At 47.0% G+C, this 25,338-nt stretch overlaps 1 protein-coding gene across 1 annotated transcript in view; it reads left to right on the top strand.

Moving 5' to 3' along the window:
* TMPRSS6 (transmembrane serine protease 6) overlaps positions 1-25,338 on the top strand; it is a 117,058-nt gene that overhangs the window by 10,229 nt on the left and 81,491 nt on the right. The window lies entirely within an intron of this gene.

Below are 25,338 nucleotides of genomic sequence, written 5' to 3'. Positions count from 1 at the left end.
TGTGGCGTCCCCGCCTTGCACCAGCACGTGTCACTCAACATCAGGTGGGCCCTTAGTTCCGCGCTTTGCTGCAAGGTCCACTTGACCACCGACACTTGGACAAGCGCCTGTGGTCAGGGATGCTGCAGTGCTTATCTTTAATGACAGGCAGGGTGAATGTGGTGGAGTCTGTTCCCCGGGTGCAAACTGGGGTGGCCTATCTCCTCTCCCAGGCCAAAATTCATGGCAGGAGTAGACTGAAACCCTACGACGCTGCAACCTCCACCACAGCTACTAGCGGCAAACGCTAAAACACTGGTGTGGGGAGACGTCAGCAGGCGGTGCTGAAGCTCATCAGCTTGGGGGACAGACAGCACAGTGCCTCCGAGGTCAGGGATGCCATCCTGGCTGAGATGGCATTTTTTTTTCCCTGCTACACCTGGGGCCTGGCATTTTTACGCCTGTGATAATGGCTGGAACCTGGTAGCGGCTCTGGAGCTTGCCAGCCTCCAACACGTTCCATGTTTGGCCCACGTCTAACCTAGTGGTGCAAAGTTTTTTAAAAACATACCCAAATGTACCGAAGCTACTGTTGAAAATGCGGCGCTTGTGCGCCCACTTTTGCAAGTGCACAGGAGTCGCTGCTAGCCTAAAAACACTCTAGCAAGGCCTACATCTGTCCAAACACAGGCTGTTGTCCGTCATTCACACACGCTGAAACCCTACAATACCATATCTTGAGCAGGGTGTGTGAGCTGCACAGACCTTTGATGGAGTTCCATCTACAAAACCCAAGGGTTCCTCAAAGTCAGCAACCAAAGTTTCTGCACCATGAGTTTCCAGGGGTGGCAGAGTTATGGCTAGGGGAAGAGGCATGGATAGGGATGATGTCTAGGGGCAAAAGCAGTGTGGATGTGGAGGCAAGCTAAGCAGGAAAAACTGGGGGTACAAGCTAAGGCATGGACTGGGGTGATGTCTAGGGGCAAAAGCAGTGTGGATGTGGAGGCAAGCTAAGCAGGAAAAACTGGGGATACAAGCTAAGGCATGGACTGGGGTGATGTCTAGGGGCAAAAGCAGTGTGGATGTGGAGGCAAGCTAAGCAGGAAAAACTGGGGGTACAAGCTAAGGCATGGACTGGGGTGATGTCTAGGGGCAAAAGCAGTGTGGATTTGGAGGCAAGCAAAGCAGGGAAAATGGTGGCTAGAGGCAAAGGGATGTCCATAGGCAGCAAGGGCAAAGATGCAAAACTCTCCCGTTTCAAGAATTTTCCTGACTTGTTTCCCCACAAAACATTCCTGGGAGGAGGGCTGAAACACCACCCTCCTCCTCCTCCGCTGTTAGATTTACCCCAGCTACGAGCTGAAAACGCTGCAACACTGGTGTGGGGAGACGTCAGCAGGCTGGGCTGAAGCTCATCAGCTTGGGAGACGGACAGCACACTGCCTCTGAGGTCAGGGATGCCATCCTGGATGAGATGGCAATTTGTTTATCCCCGCTGCCCCTGGGGCCAGGTTTTTTAGCTTGTTGGAGGGCTCTGGAGCTTGCCAGCCTCCAACACGTTCCATGCCTGGCCCACATGTTCAATGTAGTGGTGCAATGATCTTTAAAAACATACCCCAAATTAGCTGAGCTAAGGGTGAAAGTGCGGCACTTGGACACCCACTTTCCCAAGTCTACAGTACCTGGAGCTAGCCGCAATACACTCCAGCAAGGCCTACATCTGCCTGAAGCACCTACTGTTGTGCGAGGTCACCACACGCTCTAACCCTAGATACCGTATGTTCAGCAGGGTGTGTGAGCAGCAGAGACCTTTGATGGAGTACCAGCTACAAAACCCAAGGGTTCCTCAGAGTCAGCTCCCTCACTTTCTGCACCATGAGTTTCCATGGGTGGCAGACTTATGGCTAGAGGCACAGGCATGGATAGGGGTGATGTGTAGGGGCAAAAGCAGTGTGGATGTGGAGGCAAGCTAAGCAGCAAAAACTGGGGGTACAAGCAGCCGGTGACATCATCACTGACAAGCACAGCTGTCTGTCAGCTGACAGGCTGACTTTCACCAAAATGAACAGACAATGGATAGACTCATCATATACATGTCAGTTACATGACAAATTTAGTGCAATTTGCAAGTCCAAGATGGTTTGGAGATCTGCGGAGAGGAATCTCACCACCTCTTGCGGGTGCCATCATTTGGAAGGCAAGCCCTGGGCTCAGTGGGTGAGAGCAAGCGCAGGATAATCGTCGTTTGGCCTGGCGGCCACTGCCTCTTCCACTGTTGACAGGGCTGGCGCTGCAGTCCAGACCAGGAGCCAGGACACCTCCACATCTGCCTCTGACACTTTGGGGAGTTCACCCTTATCCTCACCTTTTCCTGCCATTTCTCCTTTTGCCCGCGCCATCATGCGCCTCTTCCCAGCAACTCCCCATCTCCCAAGCCTTTCATTTCATGCTAAAGTACAGCGCAACCCACCCACATGCCCAAGGCTTCAACGGCCTCATCTCAAGAAATCTGGCCCAGGAGATGTTGGAATCCCGGCTGGGGGACACTCTGCCCTTTTTGGGCAGAGTGTCTACTGCGCCACCGCACTGTGCCGTCCACACCAGCACTTTCCCCCAAACATGAGGCGGTCCCTAAATTCAGCGCTTAGCCCTAAAGTTCCATGTGACCAGTTACGAATGGACAAGTGCATGCGGACAGGGACGCTACCTTTCAATTTGGGCACAGTGGTTGAATGTAGTTGAGGCGTGGACCGGGTCGCAAAATGTGGTGGCCTGACTTGTCTCCCCACACAACATTCCTGGGAGGAGGGCTGAAACACCACCCTCCTCCGCTGTTAAATTGACCCCAGCTACGAGCTGGAAACGCTGCAACACTGGTGTGGGGAGACGTCAGCGGGCCGTGCTGAAGCTCATCAGCTTGGGGGCCAGACAGCACACTGCCTACAAAGTGAGTCATGCCATCCTCGATGAGACGGCAATGTGGTTTTTGCCACTGCACCTGGGCCCAGGCATGTTGTCATGTGTGATAATGGCCGTAACCTGGGATTGGCTCTGTAGCTTGGCAGCCTGCAACATATTCCATGCCTGGGCCACGTTTTTAACTCATTGCTGCTAATCTTTTGAAAAAGGTACCCCAATGTTCCTGAGCTACTGGTGAAAGTGTGGCGCTTGTGCGGATAGTTTTTAAAGTGTATAGTTGCCGCTGCTAGCCTCTATGCACTCCTACAACGCCTGTACCTGCTGGAACAACGGCTGTTGTGCGACGTCTCCACACTGCTGGCACTAAACATATCATGTGTTGAGCAGAGTGTGTGAGCAGCACAGACCTTTGATGTAGTTCCAACTCCAAAACCCTCGGGTTCGTCAAAGTCAACTCCCTCAGTTGCTCAACCATGAGTGGCCATGGGTGGCAGACTTATGTGAAATCCCATCCCATCCATTGCACTGGACACGAAACATTAGCATGCGCTCAGCACAACTTCGGATATGGCAGATGCGTTAAGCAGGGTGCAGGGTACAACACAGACCAGGCCCGAGCACCAGGAACAGGTGTTAGAAATACTGCAGCATCTGCCATTTCCTTCCAATTTTGGGGTTTTGGACCCGCCACCGACTTGTCTGGACCTAAGTGGGGATCATGAGACACAGTTGCCATCAAGGCAAGCTGTGGTCATGTGCGGTTTGCAGTAAGGGGGCAGTGCGCAATTGGAAGAGGAGTTGGTGGATGACGAGGCCACCGACCCCACATGGACAGGGGTGATGTCTAGGGGCTAAAGCAGTGTAGATGTAGAGGGAAGCTAAATCAACAAAAAACCTGGGTAGAAGCAAAGGCATAAACTGGGGTGATGTTTAGGGGTGAAAGCAGAGTAGATGTGGAGGGAAGCTAAGCAGCAAAAACAGTGGGTAGAAGCAAAGGCATGCAAAACTCTACCCTGTTGGAAGACTTATTCCTAGGTCTGGAACACGTTAATGGCCCCCCTGGACAAATTACTGCCACTCAGGGGCCTAGTGTCACCAGGAGGGACAAGTATAGGCGCATGTTGTGGGAATACCTGGCCGACACCAGCTCTGTCCTCTCCGATCCCTCTGTGCTCTACAGCCTAAACTTATTTTCTCATCTTTTTTTCTGAACTGCACATCTCTTGCCTGCTTCCTTTGGGATCTTAGAAATGGTGGTCCACTTCCACAGATGGTAACTTCAATAGACAGTGTAACGGGAGTAGCTGAGGGATCGCTGTCTTAACCACTTTTTGGCACAAAATTAACTTCCAAAGCCAAATATGGTGCAAGTATATGATGCAAGGACACCTACACACCTATCTCTGACACATTGGGGAGTTCACCCTCATGCGCCCTTTTGGCCTGCACCATCATGCGCCTCTTCCCAGCCACTCCACATTTCCCAAGCTTTTCATTGCAGGCAGAAGTACAATACAACCCACCCCCATGCCCAAGCCTGTAACAGCCTCATCGATAAACTGCTGGCCCTGGAGATGTTGGTGTTTGTTTATGCTTCTGGAGACCCAGGCCTTCCGTCAGCAGATGGCAGCTGGGGCACCTCCCTATGCTGGGCCTAGCCGTTACTACTTCTCTTGGTGTGCTGTCTCTGCCTTGCGCCTGCATGTGTCCCATAACATCAGTCGGGCCCAGAGCTCTGCGCTTTGCTGCAAGGTCCACTTGACCACCGACACATGGACAAGCGCCTGTGGTCAGGGATGCTGCAGTGCTTATCTTTAATGACAGGCAGGGTGAATGTGGTGGAGTCTGTTCCCCGGGTGCAAACTGGGGTGGCCTATCTCCTCTCCCAGGCCAAAATTCATGGCAGGAGTAGACTGAAACCCTACGAAGCTGCAACCTCCACCCCAGCTACTAGCGGAAAACACTGTAACACTGGCATGGGGAGATGTCAGTAGGCCGTGCTGAAACTGATCAGCTTGGGGGACAGACAGCACAGTGCCTCCGAGGTCAGGGATGCCATCCTGGCTGAGATGGCATTTTTTTTTCCCTGCTACACCTGGGGCCTGGCATTTTTGCGCCTGTGATAATGGCTGGAACCTGGTAGCAGATCTGGAGCTTGCCAGACTCAAACACGGTCCACGCATGGCCCACGTTTTCCAACTTGTTGGTGCCATGTTTCTTTGAAACCTACACCATTGTGCCTGATATACAGGTCAAAGTGGGGCCATTTTCGTAAGTGAGAACTAGCCTCTGCTAGGCAGAAAACATTCAGAGCACACTCCTCTCATCTTCGCACCGTTGGCTGGCGGAGGAAGACGAGGGGGTTGGAGTGGCATCTGATGTCCCTATCCCACACGAGGCTAGAGGGTGCACTTCAGTGCATCCCATTGCTTCACCACAAATGGTGTGAAGGGGAGTGGAAAATGGAGGAAATGGAGAGTGACCCTTACAGTTGGGGCCAGCAAAGGCATGCCAAGTAACACACTGGCACACATGGCTGACTTCATCTTGGGTTGCTTTTCAACACATATTTCACATCATGAAGAACAAATAATACTGGATTTTTTCAAGCCTCGAACCCCGGTCTAGGTCTAATGTCTGTTCCTTTCTTATATTAGGGGAGAGGGAAAAAAAATTACTTCAGTGATACGTTTAGCGTACATAGACTGACTATTAATGTGTATCCCACTTAGTGTTGTTAGGGTTACACACCGTCACAACCTGGCTAAAGCTTCTATAGCTGTTAATAAAGTCAACATAACTTTACGGTATCCAAAAAGACAGCTGGTACCGACAGAGAGCAAGACAAATGTCACCCAAAGCTGTGAGCTCTGAACACCCACAGTGACTTTGGCGTCATCATCATTATAAGGGAGTGGGTGGTAATAAATAACTTGGCAGTGCCTAAAACCCAAAAAGCTTATACAACTATATTTACATTAAGATACACAAATGAAACTTTTCAGTAGCATGTCATGAGACAAGCTGATAAGCTCTTCCTTTGTGCAGTGCTATTTGAAAGTTAAACGCTGCCTTTATTTTAATTCTGGAGAAGGTGCAGACATTAGATTTAGAACATGTTGTCTTCATTGTCCAAATCCTCTATATAGGTAACGCGTTTTTCGGGCCGAGCTGTCTGGGAACGAGCTGGTGCAGCACTGACAACCTGGGTGAATATGGCAAGAGCCTGAGATGTAGGGTGAATGAATCCCCAAATTATTTGTGGAATTCCCAGTGAGACAATGGCACTGTATACCAGTATTAAAAATTGTGGGTGCACATAACCCCCATATATTCTTTGAATTCCCAGTCAGACAATGGCACTGTATACCAGTATTAAAAATTGTGGGTGCACGTAACCCCCATATATTCTTTGAATTCCCAGTCAGACAATGGCACTATATACCAGTATTAAAAATTGTGGGTGCACATAACCCCCATATATTCTTTGAATTCCCACTCAGACAATGGCACTGTATAGCAGTATTAAAAATTGTGGGTGCACGTAACCCCCATATATTCTTTGAATTCCCAGTCAGACAATGGCACTATATACCAGTATTAAAAATTGTGGGTGCACATAACCCCCATATATTCTTTGAATTCCCAGTCAGACAATGGCACTGTATAGCAGTATTAAAAATTGTGGGTGCACGTAACCCCCATATATTCTTTGAATTCCCAGTCAGACAATGGCACTATATACCAGTATTAAAAATTGTGGGTGCACATAACCCCCATATATTCTTTGAATTCCCAGTCAGACAATGGCACTGTATACCAGTATTAAAAATTGTGGGTGCACATAACCCCCATATATTCTTTGAATTCCCAGTGAGACAATGGAACTGTATAGCAGTAGCAAAAATTGTGGGTGCACGTCACCCCAATATATTCTTTGAATTCCCAGTTAGACAATGGCACTGTATACCAGTAGTAAAAATTGTGGGTGCACATAACCCCCATATATTCTTTGAATTCCCAGTCAGACAATGGAACTGTATAGCAGTAGCAAAAATTGTGGGTGCACGTCACCCCAATATATTCTTTGAATTCCCAGTTAGACAATGGCACTGTATACCAGTAGTAAAAATTGTGGGTGCACATAACCCCCATATATTCTTTGAATTCCCAGTCAGACAATGGCACTGTATACCAGTATTAAAAATTGTGGGTGCACATAACCCCCATATATTCTTTGAATTCCCAGTCAGACAATGGCACTGTATACCAGTATTAAAAATTGTGGGTGCACATAACCCCCATATATTCTTTGAATTCCCAGTCAGACAATGGCACTGTATACCAGTATTAAAAATTGTGGGTGCACATAACCCCCATATATTCTTTGAATTCCCAGTGAGACAATGGAACTGTATAGCAGTAGCAAAAATTGTGGGTGCACGTCACCCCAATATATTCTTTGAATTCCCAGTTAGACAATGGCACTGTATACCAGTAGTAAAAATTGTGGGTGCACATAACCCCCATATATTCTTTGAATTCCCAGTCAGACAATGGCACTGTATACCAGTATTAAAAATTGTGGGTGCACATAACCCCCATATATTCTTTGAATTCCCAGTCAGACAATGGCACTGTATACCAGTATTAAAAATTGTGGGTGCACGTAACCCCCATATATTCTTTGAATTCCCAGTCAGACAATGGCACTGTATACCAGTATTAAAAATTGTGGGTGCACATAACCCCCATATATTCTTTGAATTCCCAGTCAGACAATGGCACTGTATACCAGTATTAAAAATTGTGGGTGCACGTAACCCCCATATATTCTTTGAATTCCCAGTCAGACAATGGCACTATATACCAGTATTAAAAATTGTGGGTGCACATAACCCCCATATATTCTTTGAATTCCCAGTCAGACAATGGCACTGTATACCAGTATTAAAAATTGTGGGTGCACATAACCCCCATATATTCTTTGAATTCCCAGTGAGACAATGGAACTGTATAGCAGTAGCAAAAATTGTGGGTGCACGTCACCCCAATATATTCTTTGAATTCCCAGTTAGACAATGGCACTGTATACCAGTAGTAAAAATTGTGGGTGCACATAACCCCCATATATTCTTTGAATTCCCAGTCAGACAATGGCACTGTATACCAGTATTAAAAATTGTGGGTGCACATAACCCCCATATATTCTTTGAATTCCCAGTCAGACAATGGCACTGTATACCAGTATTAAAAATTGTGGGTGCACATAACCCCCATATATTCTTTGAATTCCCAGTCAGACAATGGCACTGTATACCAGTATTAAAAATTGTGGGTGCACGTAACCCCCATATATTCTTTGAATTCCCAGTCAGACAATGGCACTGTATAGCAGTATTAAAAATTGTGGGTGCACGTAACCCCCATATATTCTTTGAATTCCCAGTCAGACAATGGCACTGTATACCAGTATTAAAAATTGTGGGTGCACATAACCCCCATATATTCTTTGAATTCCCAGTCAGACAATGGCACTGTATACCAGTATTAAAAATTGTGGGTGCACATAACCCCCATATATTCTTTGAATTCCCAGTCAGACAATGGAACTGTATAGCAGTAGCAAAAATTGTGGGTGCACGTCACCCCAATATATTCTTTGAATTCCCAGTCAGACAATGGCACTGTATACCAGTAGTAAAAATTGTGGGTGCACATAACCCCCATATATTCTTTGAATTCCCAGTCAGACAATGGCACTGTATAGCAGTATTAAAAATTGTGGGTGCACGTAACCCCCATATATTCTTTGAATTCCCAGTCAGACAATGGCACTGTATACCAGTATTAAAAATTGTGGGTGCACGTAACCCCCATATATTCTTTGAATTCCCAGTCAGACAATGGCACTATATACCAGTATTAAAAATTGTGGGTGCACATAACCCCCATATATTCTTTGAATTCCCAGTCAGACAATGGCACTGTATAGCAGTATTAAAAATTGTGGGTGCACATAACCCCCATATATTCTTTGAATTCCCAGTGAGACAATGGCACTGTATACCAGTAGCAAAAATTGTGGGTGTATATAGCCCCAATTCTATTGCTAGGGGACTTGCAGGGTATTTCTGAGGTGAAGGTGGGGGGGCACACCGTTGGAACGGGGATTTGGGGTGTATATATGGGGTATACGGGAATACACTGTCAGTGTGTTCCATTCAGGATCCTGGGAAAGCTGGGTTGCGGCGATTGAGCCCGTCAGTGCCACGTTACACTGACAAGCTTCTCCCTGGAATTGAAGTTATATGTAAGCCCAATATATTCTTTGAATTCCCAGTGAGACAATGGCACTATATGGCAGTAGCAAAAATAGTGGGTGTATATAGCCCCAATTCTATTGCTAGGGGACTTGCAGGGTATTTCTGGGGTGAAGGTGGGGGGGCACACCGTTGGAACGGGTATCGGGGGTATATATCGGGTATACGGGAATACACTGACAGTGTATTCCATTCAGGATCCTGGGAAAGCTGGGTTGCGGCGATTGAGCCCGTCAGTGCCACGTTACACTGACAAGCTTCTCCCTGGAATTTAGCTCTTATAAGAGCTGTTGGTTGTCTTCTCCTTCCTATCCTAGCCTGTCCCTGCCTACCCAGAATCTAACCCCTAGCTAACTGGACGGAAACCTCCGTCCTCGGTGAATTGCAAGCTCAGAATGACGCGAAGCTGGGCGGCGCTGTTCTTTTAAATTAGAGGTCACATGTTTTCGGCAGCCAATGGGTTTTGCCTACTTTTTTCAACGTCACCGGTGTCGTAGTTCCTGTCCCACCTACCCTGCGCTGTTATTGGAGCAAAAAAGGCGCCAGGGAAGGTGGGAGGGGAATCGAGTAATGGCGCACTTTACCACGCGGTGTTCGATTCGATTCGAACATGCCGAACAGCCTAATATCCGATCGAACATGAGTTCGATAGAACACTGTTCGCTCATCTCTACTGGTGTCTAGTGGTTAGTTGGTTGCTTTTGGTGGCTAGTGAAAGTTGGGTTGACACACTTTTGTAAATGTATCAGAGATTGCTACAGGAAGTAAGAAAGGAGAAAGTAGATAAGAAGAGCAAGGACTATCTAATGCCCCATGGTCACAATTACTGAAGTCTTCAGGACACTGTTACCGTCTTTTGCATACAACCATCATTTAACCATACTGATAAGCTATAGTTATGGCTGACACAACTCCAGATGCCAGTGCAACTAAATATAATTGGCGATTGTTCCCACTGTCCACTACCCAATGTCAAAAATCAGAAACAAACCATGTATGGTCAGCAGTATACGGAGAACATTTTGCATTGCTAATTCAATCTCACCATATTCTCTTGTCAAACCAGGCTTATGATTATAACAAGCTTCCATCAAATGTGAGCCTATTTTAGGCAATTTTCGTGATTGCAATTAAAATAGAGACATAATGGTTCTCATCAAGTCACAATCACTGGTGATTTATGATGCTCAATATTTACATTTCCCCCCACACTATTTCCTCCATGCTGAGTAATCAGGAAATTATACAGTAGTCAGAAACTGGGCATTTTGGGAAAAGCAATTTTGGTACAATAGTCCTGATCAAAAGTTGTTTCGCTGCTAGGAAAAAGTTTACAAAAGATTCAGATTCCGTCTATATACAAAGTCATCAATTAAAGGGAAACAGTAAATATAAAGTTAGCCCTTACTGATGTATAAAAAAAAACTTGGATACTCCCTAAACACGGAATGCAGTGCCTATAGGAATCCATGATTGAAAGTCCCAAAAATTGCTTTCACCTTCAATGACAAACCAAAAGTTACAGTAATACTGTACCCATTGCATCTGAGATGTATTACTGGACTAATATGAGGGGTGGTATCAGAAATGCAACTTGACTAAGACTGTGTTCACCTTTGTCTCTGTCACAATGTGTGCTTGAGTTCGGTGAACATAAGAGTCCTGCACGGATGGATTTTTTGTCTGCCCATTTCAGTTTTAAAATGATGGACACCCCAGATAGATCCTGTTATAATGAATAGGGTCCGTCAGTCTCCATATGTATTCACAATTGTAGGGGTCCACTTGTTGGGTGTTATGGTCTTCATATATAAATAATGGTCTTGGCATAGATGGTAAAATGAGTTAATGTTGTCTTGTGTAACTTGGGTTTGCATTTTTTGGTCTTATACCCTCCATCTGAACAAGGTAAATGTATATAAATGTGAGTTTTATTACATAGCTATTATAGTGGCTTATTATTTGGGCAGTGTCGCTTCTTAAATTTCAGACATCCCACACATGCCTTATAGTTGGCCGGGGCCCCACGTAGTGTAAAGGCTGCGATTTTGTTGCAAAGTAGATGGGATTCTAGCTAATCCTATCCACACATTGCAGAAAAATATCCACAGTGGATATGCTCCGATTTCTAAAACCTTTGGCTTTTTGTAAATTGCAGCAGGTCAAGTATAGCTACGGGTATGCTGGCATTTTCCATATAGGTTTAATAGGGGCAGAAAGTCTGCAGAGGAAAATTCTGCAAACTTTCTATTGAAAAGCCCTGCAGGAAAAACTGCAATTCGTTTCCGCCCCAGTTGTTCCCACAGCATATTTTGGCTGTGGCTCGCTACATGTGGCCTTAGTCACAGGGCTTCATGATTCTGTTTTTGAGAATCCTACTAATATTATAATCCTACTAATATTATAAATGTGAAAGTTTGTGTGTATGCCATGAGGAAGGAATGTTTTTAAAGTTCCGAAACGTGTAGCATAAAAACCTACAATGCTTTATCATCTGCTATTACCCTCGGGTTACTATGGAATGAATTTTTAATGAGAAAATAATAGTTATATTTTAATCGCCTGGTGGAAGCTGGATTCCTTTCCTACACAATTGCATTGTCCTGGCTGGTTGAAGTCCACCTGCATCCGTGCTTCCCAGGAGGAAAGATTGAAATAAGGGGTGAGCAGGATACAATAGAGACTGTGTTCTTTTACTATTTATCATGGTAAATGACATGGCTTCACGACTGTTATGAATTTATGTTCACTTACTATATTATACTGCTCTTGCAGCAGCTTATCTCAGGTTGTGATAACCAGGTCTGTTATCACTCTATGTAAACACTCAGCTAACCCTCAGTGGATTCTGTACTGCATTTGCATATTATCTGATCTGCTACAGGCAACATGCTGACACACTGGATGGGAAAACACCTTTAATCCAAACTGGCAGTTTGCTACTTTTAAACATGCTGGGAAAAAGAAAATCTAATTTGTTGCAAAATTCTAAAACAACGAGATCAGTGAAGGTAACCAGAAGTCTACAGAGTTCTCCTCAAGCTGAGCTGACTGAGATCATCAGCGCCAACAACACGCTCATTATATGGCATCCCAGTGAGCTGCTGAGATGCCAGAATAATAACGGGTACAGTGCATGGAATGAATTTAGTGGCAGGCCAGCTTGACAGCTGCCAAAATGCCAGAGCAGGTGGATTATCAATGCCAACAACACACTCATTAGATGGCGTCCCAGCGAGCTGCTGAGATCCCGGAACAATCACAGGCACGGTGTGAGGAACAAGTTCAGCAGCAGGACAACTTAAAGGGGTATTCCTACATCACATACTCACCAGTTTTCACTGCTGTAAAATCTTCTTTCTTCCTGGTTTCTTGCATCATTTGGTGGGCAGAGTTTCACATGCAACCTGCTGTTTAGCTCCGCCCCAAATTAGTGTGTAGCTCTGCCCACCACATAGCGTGATCCTATGGGGCGACTGAAGGACCTGTGATGTCATCAAAAGTCCTCAAACAACACTATATGCAAAATATTGGACTATGAATTACAGGCAGGAGCAACTCCATTCTGTGTTACATACAGAGACTGCCTGCCATAATGAACACAATTGAATTAGCTAGCCTGATAACTGGGAGAACAGAAGACCAATTCAGAAATGAAAGCAGCTCCTCTCCCCTATCTGAGAGAAGGAAGCTAGGTCACGTGGTGCAGACACAGGAATAGCTAGAAACACAGGCTCACTCCCGTGCACATAGCCCCTCCTCCCTCCCCCCTGAGAGCAGCAGATACATCACTTGACTTTTGAGCAGATAAGTCAAGGGCTGTGTCAACAATGAATTGAATAAAGTAAGATAGTGGACAAACACAGCAGTTTTGCTGAAGCAATGTATTTAGGAAAAGTCTTACATCCACATTAACAAGCAGTATAGATAGGATCCTTGTGATGGGACAACCCCTTTAAGAGCTGCCGAAACGCCAGAACAGGCAAATCATTGAAAGCAGCAATTTGCTGAATATAGGCGGATCATCGACGCCAACAACACGCAGACGAAGTCGTGGGCAGAGGCTAGTTATAAATAGTTTTGTTTTATGAATAATGCAGTCAGTATAGTAAAGTATAGTAAGAGGTGTGATAATAATAGAGCCACATATGAAAGAACCAACATATTAGTGCCAGCTTACATAAAGAACACCAACTTATTATTCCCTACAAAAAGATACAATGAGTGGGTCTCTACAACATCTGGCCCCCATAGCCAAAAGTGGAGACAGCTGTGCAGGAACACTTATAAGTCCCTTTGCTTTCCAATAGCTCCCCCTGATACTCCTCTCTAGTAGAGATGAGCGAGTACTGTTCGGATCAGCCGATCCGAACAGCACGCTTCATAGAAATGAATGGATGCACCTGGTACTTCCGCTTTGACGGCGGCCGGCCGCTTAACCCCCCGCATGCCGTCTACGTCCATTCATTTCTATGCAAGCGTGCTGTTCGGATCGGCTGATCCGAACAGTACTCGCTCATGTCTACTCTCTAGTATTCTACCAGTATATGGTTAACCTGGCCGGTTCTTGGGTGACAGAATCTCACCTCATATCCTATCAGTCATGATAAGAATCGATTAAATCCAGCAAGTGCTGAAATTCATGAACAATATCATATCTGCTTTTTCTGAGTGGACAAAGAAAATTTTGGTCACTTGGGTTAGTTCACACGGGGACATGGACACTGATTTTGACAGCGGATTTCGCGGCCAAATCAGCGTCCATACAATGTCCACACTATGTGAACTGCTCCCGCCGCGACCATCGCGGTCGCGGCTTTCACCTCCGCTGTCGGCTCAAATGAATGAGCCGACATGGAAGGCGCTGCGGCTGGGCGGAAGCCGCGGCTCAGCGCACGCGGCTTCCGCCCGAAAGATAGGTCATGTCGCTTCTTTTTCTGCTAGCGAGCTAGCAGAAAAAAAAAGCGAGCAGTTCACATAGGGATACATTGTATGGACGCTGATTTGGCCGCGAAATCCGCTGTCAAAATCAGCGTCCATGTCCCCGTGTGAACTAGCCCTAACACTGCAATGAATTTTGGTGGATGCAAATTAAGGGCACAGTATCTGTCATTCTATCAGAACAACAAACTGATAAGTGTGAACCTAGACTTCCTTTTAGAGTACTGTACTGGCTGGTTGGATGTGTACATCAATACTATTATCATACATAAACAGCATTAATTGTGGTCTCAGTACACTTTTTAACAAACTTTGTACCCCCAAAAAGACGATTTAAGGCTCTATTTGCATCTGCATCATGGATTCTGTTATAAATGCAAACCACAACATAGTGTTGACTTTGTCTCATGGCAGTCATCAGCTTTACCCAAAAGATCCCATTAACGTAAAATGTGGTCAGCTGAATTTTCTATACATAATCACTGACAGCTGTATAACAAGGGTGAGGTACTACAAGTCCCAGCACTGAACATGCTGTATGTACAGTGAATGTATGAATAAATGTTATAAAAGTAACAGGCTTAAATACACTGAAATAGCAGCGGTTACAGAAGCACTATACATCACTTACAGAAAACAGCAGCTACACAGGGGAAACTTTAGGGCACAGGGGGTTGTGCATAGAAATCAGCAAATTTAGCAAGCAATCTCTTAATGTTCTGAGTAGAGATGAGCGAACACTAAAATGTTCGAGGTTCGAAATTCGATTCGAACAGCCGCTCAATGTTCGTGTGTTCGAACGGGTTTCGAACCCCATTATAGTCTATGGGGAACAGATACTCGTTAAGGGGGAAACCCAAATCCGTGTCTGGAGGGTCACCAAGTCCACTATGACACCCCAGGAAATGATGCCAACACCTCTGGAATGACACTGGGACAGCAGGGGAAGCATGTCTGGGGGCATCTAACACACCAAAGACCCTCTATTACCCCAACATCACAGCCTAACAACTACACACTTTACACACTCAATACCACCTCTCTGACAGTAGGAAAACACCTTGAAACATGTGTATTTGGCACTTGCAGTGAGGAGAGCTTGTCACCAGCAGTGAATTTGGCCCTTGTAGTAAGTTGAGGTTGGCACCAACATTTGTTTTGAAAATCAGGGTGGATTGAGCCTCTAACCAGCAGAGTTTGGGCAAATTCATGGTGGAGGGAGCCTCTAAAAACCCCAGTTTGGACCAATTCATGGTGGAGGGAGACTCTAAAAACCCCAGTTTGGACCAATTCATGGTGGAGGGAGACTCTAAAAACCCCAGTTTGGACCAATTCATGGTGGAGGGAGCCTCTAAAAACCCCAGTTTGGACCAATTCATGGTGGAGGGAGCCTCTAACCAGCCCAGTTTGGACCAATTAATGGTGGAGGGAGCCTCTAAACAGCCAAGTTTTGGGAAATTCATGGTGGAGGGAGCCTCTAACCAGCCCAGTTTGGACCAATTCATGGTGGAGGGAGCCTCTAAACAGCCCAGTTTGGGCAAATTCATGGTGGAGGGAGCCTCTAACCAGCCCAGTTTGGACCAATTAATGGTGGAGGGAGCCTCTAAACAGCCCAGTTTGGACCAATTAATGGTGGAGGGAGCCTCTAACCAGCCCAGTTTGGACCAATTAATGGTGGAGGGAGCCTCTAACCAGCCCAGTTTGGACCAATTAATGGTGGAGGGAGCCTCTAACCAGCCCAGTTTGGACCAATTAATGGTGGAGGGAGCCTCTAAACAGCCAAGTTTTGGGAAATTCATGGTGGAGGGAGCCTCTAACCAGCCCAGTTTGGACCAATTCATGGTGGAGGGAGCCTCTAAACAGCCCAGTTTGGGCAAATTCATGGTGGAGGGAGCCTCTAAAAAACCCAGTTTGGACCAATTCATGGTGGAGGGAGCCTCTAATTAGCCCAGTTTGGACCAATTAATTGTGGAGGGAGCCTCTAACCAGCCCAGTTTGGACCAATTAATGGTGGAGGGAGCCTCTAACCACCCCAGTTTGGGCAAATTCATGGTGGAGGGAGCCTCTAACCAGCCCAGTTTGGACCAATTAATGGTGGAGGGAGCCTCTAACCAGCCCAGTTTGGACCAATTAATGGTGGAGGGAGCCTCTAACCACCCCAGTTTGGACCAATTCATGGTGGAGGGAGCCTCTAACCAGCCCAGTTTGGACCAATTCATGGTGGAGGGAGCCTCTAAACAGCCAAGTTTTGGGAAATTCATGGTGGAGGGAGCCTCTAACCAGCCCAGTTTGGACCAATTCATGGTGGAGGGAGCCTCTAAACAGCCCAGTTTGGGCAAATTCATGGTGGAGGGAGCCTCTAACCAGCCCAGTTTGGACCAATTAATGGTGGAGGGAGCCTCTAAACAGCCAAGTTTTGGGAAATTCATGGTGGAGGGAGCCTCTAACCAGCCCAGTTTGGACCAATTCATGGTGGAGGGAGCCTCTAAACAGCCAAGTTTTGGGAAATTCATGGTGGAGGGAGCCTCTAAAAAACCCAGTTTGGACCAATTCATGGTGGAGGGAGCCTCTAATTAGCCCAGTTTGGACCAATTAATTGTGGAGGGAGCCTCTAACCAGCCCAGTTTGGACCAATTAATGGTGGAGGGAGCCTCTAACCACCCCAGTTTGGGCAAATTCATGGTGGAGGGAGCCTCTAACCAGCCCAGTTTGGACCAATTAATGGTGGAGGGAGCCTCTAAACAGCCAAGTTTTGGGAAATTCATGGTGGAGGGAGCCTCTAACCAGCCCAGTTTGGACCAATTCATGGTGGAGGGAGCCTCTAAACAGCCCAGTTTGGGCAAATTCATGGTGGAGGGAGCCTCTAAACAGCCCAGTTTGGGCAAATTCATGGTGGAGGGAGCCTCTAACCAGCCCAGTTTGGACCAATTAATGGTGGAGGGAGCCTCTAAACAGCCAAGTTTTGGGAAATTCATGGTGGAGGGAGCCTCTAACCAGCCCAGTTTGGACCAATTAATGGTGGAGGGAGCCTCTAACCAGCCCAGTTTGGACCAATTAATGGTGGAGGGAGCCTCTAACCAGCCCAGTTTGGACCAATTAATGGTGGAGGGAGCCTCTAAACAGCCAAGTTTTGGGAAATTCATGGTGGAGGGAGCCTCTAACCAGCCCAGTTTGGACCAATTCATGGTGGAGGGAGCCTCTAAACAGCCCAGTTTGGGCAAATTCATGGTGGAGGGAGCCTCTAAAAAACCCAGTTTGGACCAATTCATGGTGGAGGGAGCCTCTAATTAGCCCAGTTTGGACCAATTAATTGTGGAGGGAGCCTCTAACCAGCCCAGTTTGGACCAATTAATGGTGGAGGGAGCCTCTAAAAAACCCAGTTTGGACCAATTCATGGTGGAGGGAGCCTCTAATTAGCCCAGTTTGGACCAATTAATTGTGGAGGGAGCCTCTAACCAGCCCAGTTTGGACCAATTAATGGTGGAGGGAGCCTCTAACCACCCCAGTTTGGACCAATTCATGGTGGAGGGAGCCTCTAACCACCCCAGTTTGGACCAATTCATGGTGGAGGGAGCCTCTAAACAGCCCAGTTTGGGCAAATTCATGGTGGAGGGAGCCTCTAACCAGCCCAGTTTGGACCAATTAATGGTGGAGGGAGCCTCTAAACAGCCCAGTTTGGGCAAATTCATGGTGGAGGGAGCCTCTAACCAGCCCAGTTTGGACCAATTAATGGTGGAGGGAGCCTCTAAACAGCCAAGTTTTGGGAAATTCATGGTGGAGGGAGCCTCTAACCAGCCCAGTTTGGACCAATTAATGGTGGAGGGAGCCTCTAACCACCCCAGTTTGGGCAAATTCATGGTGGAGGGAGCCTCTAACCAGCCCAGTTTGGACCAATTAATGGTGGAGGGAGCCTCTAAACAGCCCAGTTTGGGCAAATTCATGGTGGAGGGAGCCTCTAAACAGCCAAGTTTTGGGAAATTCATGGTGGAGGGAGCCTCTAACCAGCCCAGTTTGGACCAATTCATGGTGGAGGGAGCCTCTAAACAGCCCAGTTTGGGCAAATTCATGGTGGAGGGAGCCTCTAAAAAACCCAGTTTGGACCAATTCATGGTGGAGGGAGCCTCTAATTAGCCCAGTTTGGACCAATTAATTGTGGAGGGAGCCTCTAACCAGCCCAGTTTGGACCAATTAATGGTGGAGGGAGCCTCTAAAAAACCCAGTTTGGACCAATTCATGGTGGAGGGAGCCTCTAATTAGCCCAGTTTGGACCAATTAATTGTGGAGGGAGCCTCTAACCAGCCAGTTTGGACCAATTAATGGTGGAGGGAGCCTCTAAAAAACCCAGTTTGGACCAATTCATGGTGGAGGGAGCCTCTAATTAGCCCAGTTTGGACCAATTAATTGTGGAGGGAGCCTCTAACCAGCCCAGTTTGGACCAATTAATGGTGGAGGGAGCCTCTAACCACCCCAGTTTGGACCAATTCATGGTGGAGGGAGCCTCTAACCACCCCAGTTTGGACCAATTCATGGTGGAGGGAGCCTCTAAACAGCCCAGTTTGGGCAAATTCATGGTGGAGGGAGCCTCTAACCAGCAGAGTTGGGGGAAATCAGGGTGGAGGGAGCCTAGTATTAGCAGAATTGTGCAACGCTTATGGTGGATGAGTATGAGGATGCGGAGGAATTGGAGAGGTTGAGTACAGACATGGAGTTTCATGTTGGGGTGCTTTACACAGGTGGGCACAAAAATGACGGCTCTACCCAGTGGTGGTTCATTTTTATCAAAGTGAGCCGGTCGGCACTCTCAGCTGACAGACGGGTGCGCTTGTCAGTGATGATGCCACCGGCTGCACTGAACACCCTCTCAGATAGGACGCTGGCGGCAGGACAGGACAGCACCTCCAAGGCATATAGGGCAAGTTCAAGCCACAGGTCCAACTTCGACACCCAATACGTGTAGGGCGCAGAGGGGTCGGAGAGGACAGGGCTGTGGTCGGAAAGGTATTCCCGCAACATGCGCCTATACTTCTCACGCCTGGTGACACTAGGACCCTCCGTGGCGGCACTTTGGCGAGGGGGTGCCATCAAGGTGTCCCAGACCTTAGACAGTGTGCCCCTCGTTTGTGTGGACCGGTGAGAACTTGGTTGCCTACTGGAGGAACTGCCCTCCCTGCCGCCAACGTCACATGCTGGAAACATCTCCATCATATTCTGCACCAATTGCCTGTGGCAAGCATTGATGCGATTGGCCCTCCCCTCTACCGGAATAAAAGACGAGATGTTGTTTTTATACCGGGGGTCAAGGATAGCAAAGATCCAGTACTGGTTGTCCTCCATGATTTTGACAATACGCTTGTCGGTTGTAAAGCACCCCAACATGAACTCAGCCATGTCTGCCACAGTGTTAGTTGGCATGACTCCTCTGGCCCCACCGGAAAGTTCAATCTCCATTTCCTCCTCATCCTCCATGTCTACCCATCCGCGCTGCAACAATGGGACGATTCGAAGTTGCCCGGAAGCCTCCTGTATCACCATCACATCATCGGACAACTCTTCTTCCTCCTCCTCCTCCTCCTCCTCCTCCATTAAACGCAGTGAAGCGGACAGATGTGTGGACCTACTCTCCAGCTGTGACGGATCGGATGCTATCCCTAACTCCTCTGTGTGATCTGAGTTATCCCTGATGTCAATCAGGGATTCTCTCAGAACACACAAGAGCGGGATTGTAAGGCTCACCATCGCATCCTCAGAGCTCACCCTCCTTGTGGACTCCTCAAAGACCCGTAGGATGTCACAAAGGTCTCTCATCCATGGCCACTCATGGATGTGAAACTGAGGCAGCTGACTTTGTGGCACCCTAGGGTTTTGTAGCTGGTATTCCATCAAAGGTCTCTGCTGCTCAACCACTCTATTCAACATCTGAAACGTTGAGTTCCAGCGTGTGGGGACGTCGCACAAAAGCCGGTGTTGTGGCACATGCAGGCGTTGCTGGAGAGATTTTAAGCTAGCAGCGGCTACTGTCGACTTGCGAAAGTGGGCGCACATGCGCCGCACTTTCACCAGTAGCTCTGGAACATTGGGGTAGCTCTTTAGGAAACGTTGCACCACTAGGTTGAAGACGTGGGCCAGGCATGGAACATGTTGGAGTCCGGCAAGCTCCAGAGCTGCTACCAGGTTCCGGCCGTTATCACAAACGACCATGCCTGGGCCCAGGTGCAGCGGCTCAAACCATATTGCCGTCTCATCGAGGAGGGCATCCCTCACCTCGGAGGCAGTGTGCTGTCTGTCCCCCAAGCTGATCAGCTTCAGCACAGCCTGCTGACGTCTACCAACGCCAGTGCTGCAACGTTTCCAACTCGTAGCTGGGGTCAATCTAACAGCGGAGGAGGAGGCGGTGGCGGAGGAGGAGGCGGTGGCGGAGGAGGAGGCGGTAGAAGAGGAGGAGGAGGGGGGTGTTCTTCTCGTGTCCCTGCCAGGAATGTTAGGCGGGGAGACGAGGTACACCGGGCCAGTTTGGGAAGCAGTCCCAGCCTCAACTACATTCACCCAGTGTGCCGTCAGTGAAATGTAGCGTCCCTGTCCGCATGCACTTGTCCACGCGTCGGTGGTCAAGTGGACCTTTGTGCAAAGCGCGGAACTAAGGGCCCGCCTGATGTTGAGTGACACGTGCTGGTGCAAGGCGGGGGACGGCACACCGGGAGAAGTAGTGACGGCTAGGGACGGCATAGCGAGGTGCCGCAGTTGCCATCAGGTCCAGGAAGGCGGGAGTTTCAACAAGCCGGAACGCCAACATCTCCTGGGCCAGCAGTTTAGCGATGTTGGCGTTCAAGGCTTGCGCGTGTGGGTGGTTAGCAGTGTATTTCTGCCGCCGCTCCAATGTCTGAGAGATGGTGGGTTGTTGTAAAGAAACGCCTGATGGTGCCTTTGATGGTGCAGGAGAAGGAGATAAGACAGGACCAGGGGAGGATGAGGTAGAAGTCAACAAAGTGGCGGAGGCAGATGAAGTGGTGTCCTGGCTCGTCCTCTGGAGTGCATCGCCAGCACAGTCAGCAGTGGCAGTGGCAGAGGCAGAGGCAGAGGCAGTGGCAGTGGCGTGAACGGCAGTCGGCCTTTGTCCTGCCGTTGCTGCCTGCCACTGATTCCAGTGCTTGGATTCCAAATGACGGCGCATTGAAGTGGTGGACAGGTTGCTCTTCTCAGAGCCCCTAATCAATTTCGAGAGGCAAATTGTGCAGACAACACTATATCTGTCCTCGGCGCATTCCTTGAAAAAACTCCACACCTTCGAGAAACGTGCCCTCGAGGTGGGAGTTTTTCGGGGCTGGGTACGAACTGGAACATCTTGGGAGATTCCGGGTGTGGCCTGGCTTCGCCTAAGCTGCTGACCTCTGCCCTCTGCCTCTAGCTACCCTTTTTGGTGCTGCACCTGCCTCAACATCCACACTACTTTCCCCGCTTGACATCCCCCCTGTCCAGGTCGGGTCAGTGTCCTCATCATCCACCACTTCCTCTTCCAACTCCTGTCTCATCTCCTCCTCCCGCACAATGCGCCGGTCAACTGGATGCCCTGACGGCAACTGCGTCACATCATCGTCGATGAGGGTGGGTTGCTGGTCATCCACCACCAAATCGAACGGAGATGGAGGAGACTCTAGTGTTTGAGCATCTGGATACAGATGCTCCTCTGTTAGGTTCGTGGAATCGTGACGTGGAGAGGCAGGTTGAGGGACAATGAAAGGAGCGGAGAACAGCTCTGGGGAGCAGGGACAGTTTGGGTTATTGTTCTGTAAAGCTTCGGAATTTTGGGAGGAAGGAAGACAAGACTGTTGGGTAATAGGAGGAGAGGAGGCAGAGTCTGACTGGCTGCTGGACAATGTGCTGTAAGCGTTCTCTGACAGCCATTGCAAGACCTGTTCCTGGTTCTCGGGCCTACTAAGGTTTGTACCCTGCAGTTTAGTTAATGTGGCAAGCAACCCTGGCACTGTGGAGTGGCGCAATGCTTGCTGCCCCACAGGAGTAGGCACGGGACGCCCTGTGGCTTCACTGCTACCTTGCTCCCCAGAACCATTCCCCCGACCTCGCCCACGGCCTCGTCCACGTCCCCTTTCCGGGAGCCTTGCGCATTTTGAATTCCTAGTTAGAAATTGGCACTGTATACCAGTAGTAAAAATTGTGGGTGCACGTAACCCCAATATATTCTTTGAATTCCCAGTCAGAAACTGGCACTATATGGCAGTAGCAAGAAATGAGGGGTATTTGTATTCCCAATATACTCTTTGAATTCCCAGTCAGACAATGGCACTGTATACCAGTAGTAAAAATTGTGGGTGCACGTAACCCCAATATATTCTTTGAATTACCAGTCAGAAACTGGCACTATATGGCAGTAGCAAGAAATGAGGGTATTTATAACCCCAATATATTCTTTGAATTCCCAGTCAGACACTGGCACTATATGGCAGTAGCAAGAAATGAGGGTATTTGTATTCCCAATATATTCTTTGAATTCCCAGTCAGACAATGGCACTGTATACCAGTAGTAAAAATTGTGGGTGCACGTAACCCCAATATATTCTTTGAATTACCAGTCAGAAACTGGCACTATATGGCAGTAGCAAGAAATGAGGGTATTTATAACCCCAATATATTCTTTGAATTCCCAGTCAGACAATGGCACTGTATACCAGTAGTAAAAATTGTGGGTGCACGTAACCCCAATATATTCTTTGAATTCCCAGTCAGAAACTGGCACTATATGGCAGTAGCAAGAAATGAGGGTATTTATAACCCCAATATATTCTTTGAATTCCCAGTCAGACAATGGCACTGTATACCAGTAGTAAAAATTGTGGGTGCACGTAACCCCAATATATTCTTTGAATTCCCAGTCAGAAACTGGCACTATATGGCAGTAGCAAGAAATGAGGGTATTTGTATTCCCAATATACTCTTTGAATTCCCAGTCAGACAATGGCACTGTATACCAGTAGTAAAAATTGTGGGTGCACGTAACCCCAATATATTCTTTGAATTCCCAGTCAGAAACTGGCACTATATGGCAGTAGCAAGAAATGAGGGTATTTGTATTCCCAATATACTCTTTGAATTCCCAGTCAGACAATGGCACTGTATACCAGTAGTAAAAATTGTGGGTGCACGTAACCCCAATATATTCTTTGAATTCCCAGTCAGAAACTGGCACTATATGGCAGTAGCAAGAAATGAGGGTATTTGTATTCCCAATATACTCTTTGAATTCCCAGTCAGACAATGGCACTGTATACCAGTAGTAAAAATTGTGGGTGCACGTAACCCCAATATATTCTTTGAATTACCAGTCAGAAACTGGCACTATATGGCAGTAGCAAGAAATGAGGGTATTTATAACCCCAATATATTCTTTGAATTCCCAGTCAGACAATGGCACTGTATACCAGTAGTAAAAATTGTGGGTGCACGTAACCCCAATATATTCTTTGAATTCCCAGTCAGAAACTGGCACTATATGGCAGTAGCAAGAAATGAGGGTATTTGTATTCCCAATATACTCTTTGAATTCCCAGTCAGACAATGGCACTGTATACCAGTAGTAAAAATTGTGGGTGCACGTAACCCCAATATATTCTTTGAATTCCCAGTCAGACACTGGCACTATATGGCAGTAGCAAGAAATGAGGGTATTTGTATTCCCAATATATTCTTTGAATTCCCAGTCAGACAATGGCACTGTATACCAGTAGTAAAAATTGTGGGTGCACGTAACCAACCCCAATATATTCTTTGAATTACCAGTCAGAAACTGGCACTATATGGCAGTAGCAAGAAATGAGGGTATTTATAACCCCAATATATTCTTGAATTCCCAGTCAGACAATGGCACTGTATACCAGTAGTAAAAATTGTGGGTGCACGTAACCCCAATATATTCTTTGAATTCCCAGTCAGAAACTGGCACTATATGGCAGTAGCAAGAAATGAGGGTATTTATAACCCAATATATTCTTTGAATTCCCAGTCAGACAATGGCACTGTATACCAGTAGTAAAAATTGTGGGTGCACGTAACCCCAATATATTCTTTGAATTCCCAGTCAGAAACTGGCACTATATGGCAGTAGCAAGAAATGAGGGTATTTGTATTCCCAATATACTCTTTGAATTCCCAGTCAGACAATGGCACTGTATACCAGTAGTAAAAATTGTGGGTGCACGTAACCCCAATATATTCTTTGAATTCCCAGTCAGAAACTGGCACTATATGGCAGTAGCAAGAAATGAGGGTATTTGTATTCCCAATATACTCTTTGAATTCCCAGTCAGACAATGGCACTGTATACCAGTAGTAAAAATTGTGGGTGCACGTAACCCCAATATATTCTTTGAATTCCCAGTCAGACACTGGCACTATATGGCAGTAGCAAGAAATGAGGGTATTTGTATTCCCAATATACTCTTTGAATTCCCAGTCAGACAATGGCACTGTATACCAGTAGTAAAAATTGTGGGTGCACGTAACCCCAATATATTCTTTGAATTACCAGTCAGAAACTGGCACTATATGGCAGTAGCAAGAAATGAGGGTATTTATAACCCCAATATATTCTTTGAATTCCCAGTCAGACAATGGCACTGTATACCAGTAGTAAAAATTGTGGGTGCACGTAACCCCAATATATTCTTTGAATTCCCAGTCAGAAACTGGCACTATATGGCAGTAGCAAGAAATGAGGGTATTTGTATTCCCAATATACTCTTTGAATTCCCAGTCAGACAATGGCACTGTATACCAGTAGTAAAAATTGTGGGTGCACGTAACCCCAATATATTCTTTGAATTCCCAGTCAGACACTGGCACTATATGGCAGTAGCAAGAAATGAGGGTATTTGTATTCCCAATATATTCTTTGAATTCCCAGTCAGACAATGGCACTGTATACCAGTAGTAAAAATTGTGGGTGCACGTAACCCCAATATATTCTTTGAATTACCAGTCAGAAACTGGCACTATATGGCAGTAGCAAGAAATGAGGGTATTTGTATTCCCAATATATTCTTTGAATTCCCAGTCAGACAATGGCACTGTATACCAGTAGTAAAAATTGTGGGTGCACGTAACCCCAATATATTCTTTGAATTACCAGTCAGAAACTGGCACTATATGGCAGTAGCAAGAAATGAGA

Source organism: Leptodactylus fuscus, chromosome 9 (genome assembly GCF_031893055.1).
Source record: "Leptodactylus fuscus isolate aLepFus1 chromosome 9, aLepFus1.hap2, whole genome shotgun sequence".
Classification (NCBI taxonomy): Eukaryota; Metazoa; Chordata; class Amphibia; order Anura; family Leptodactylidae; genus Leptodactylus; species Leptodactylus fuscus.
Note: the sequence above shows the minus strand (reverse complement) of the source record. Positions and strands in the feature narration are given on the sequence as shown.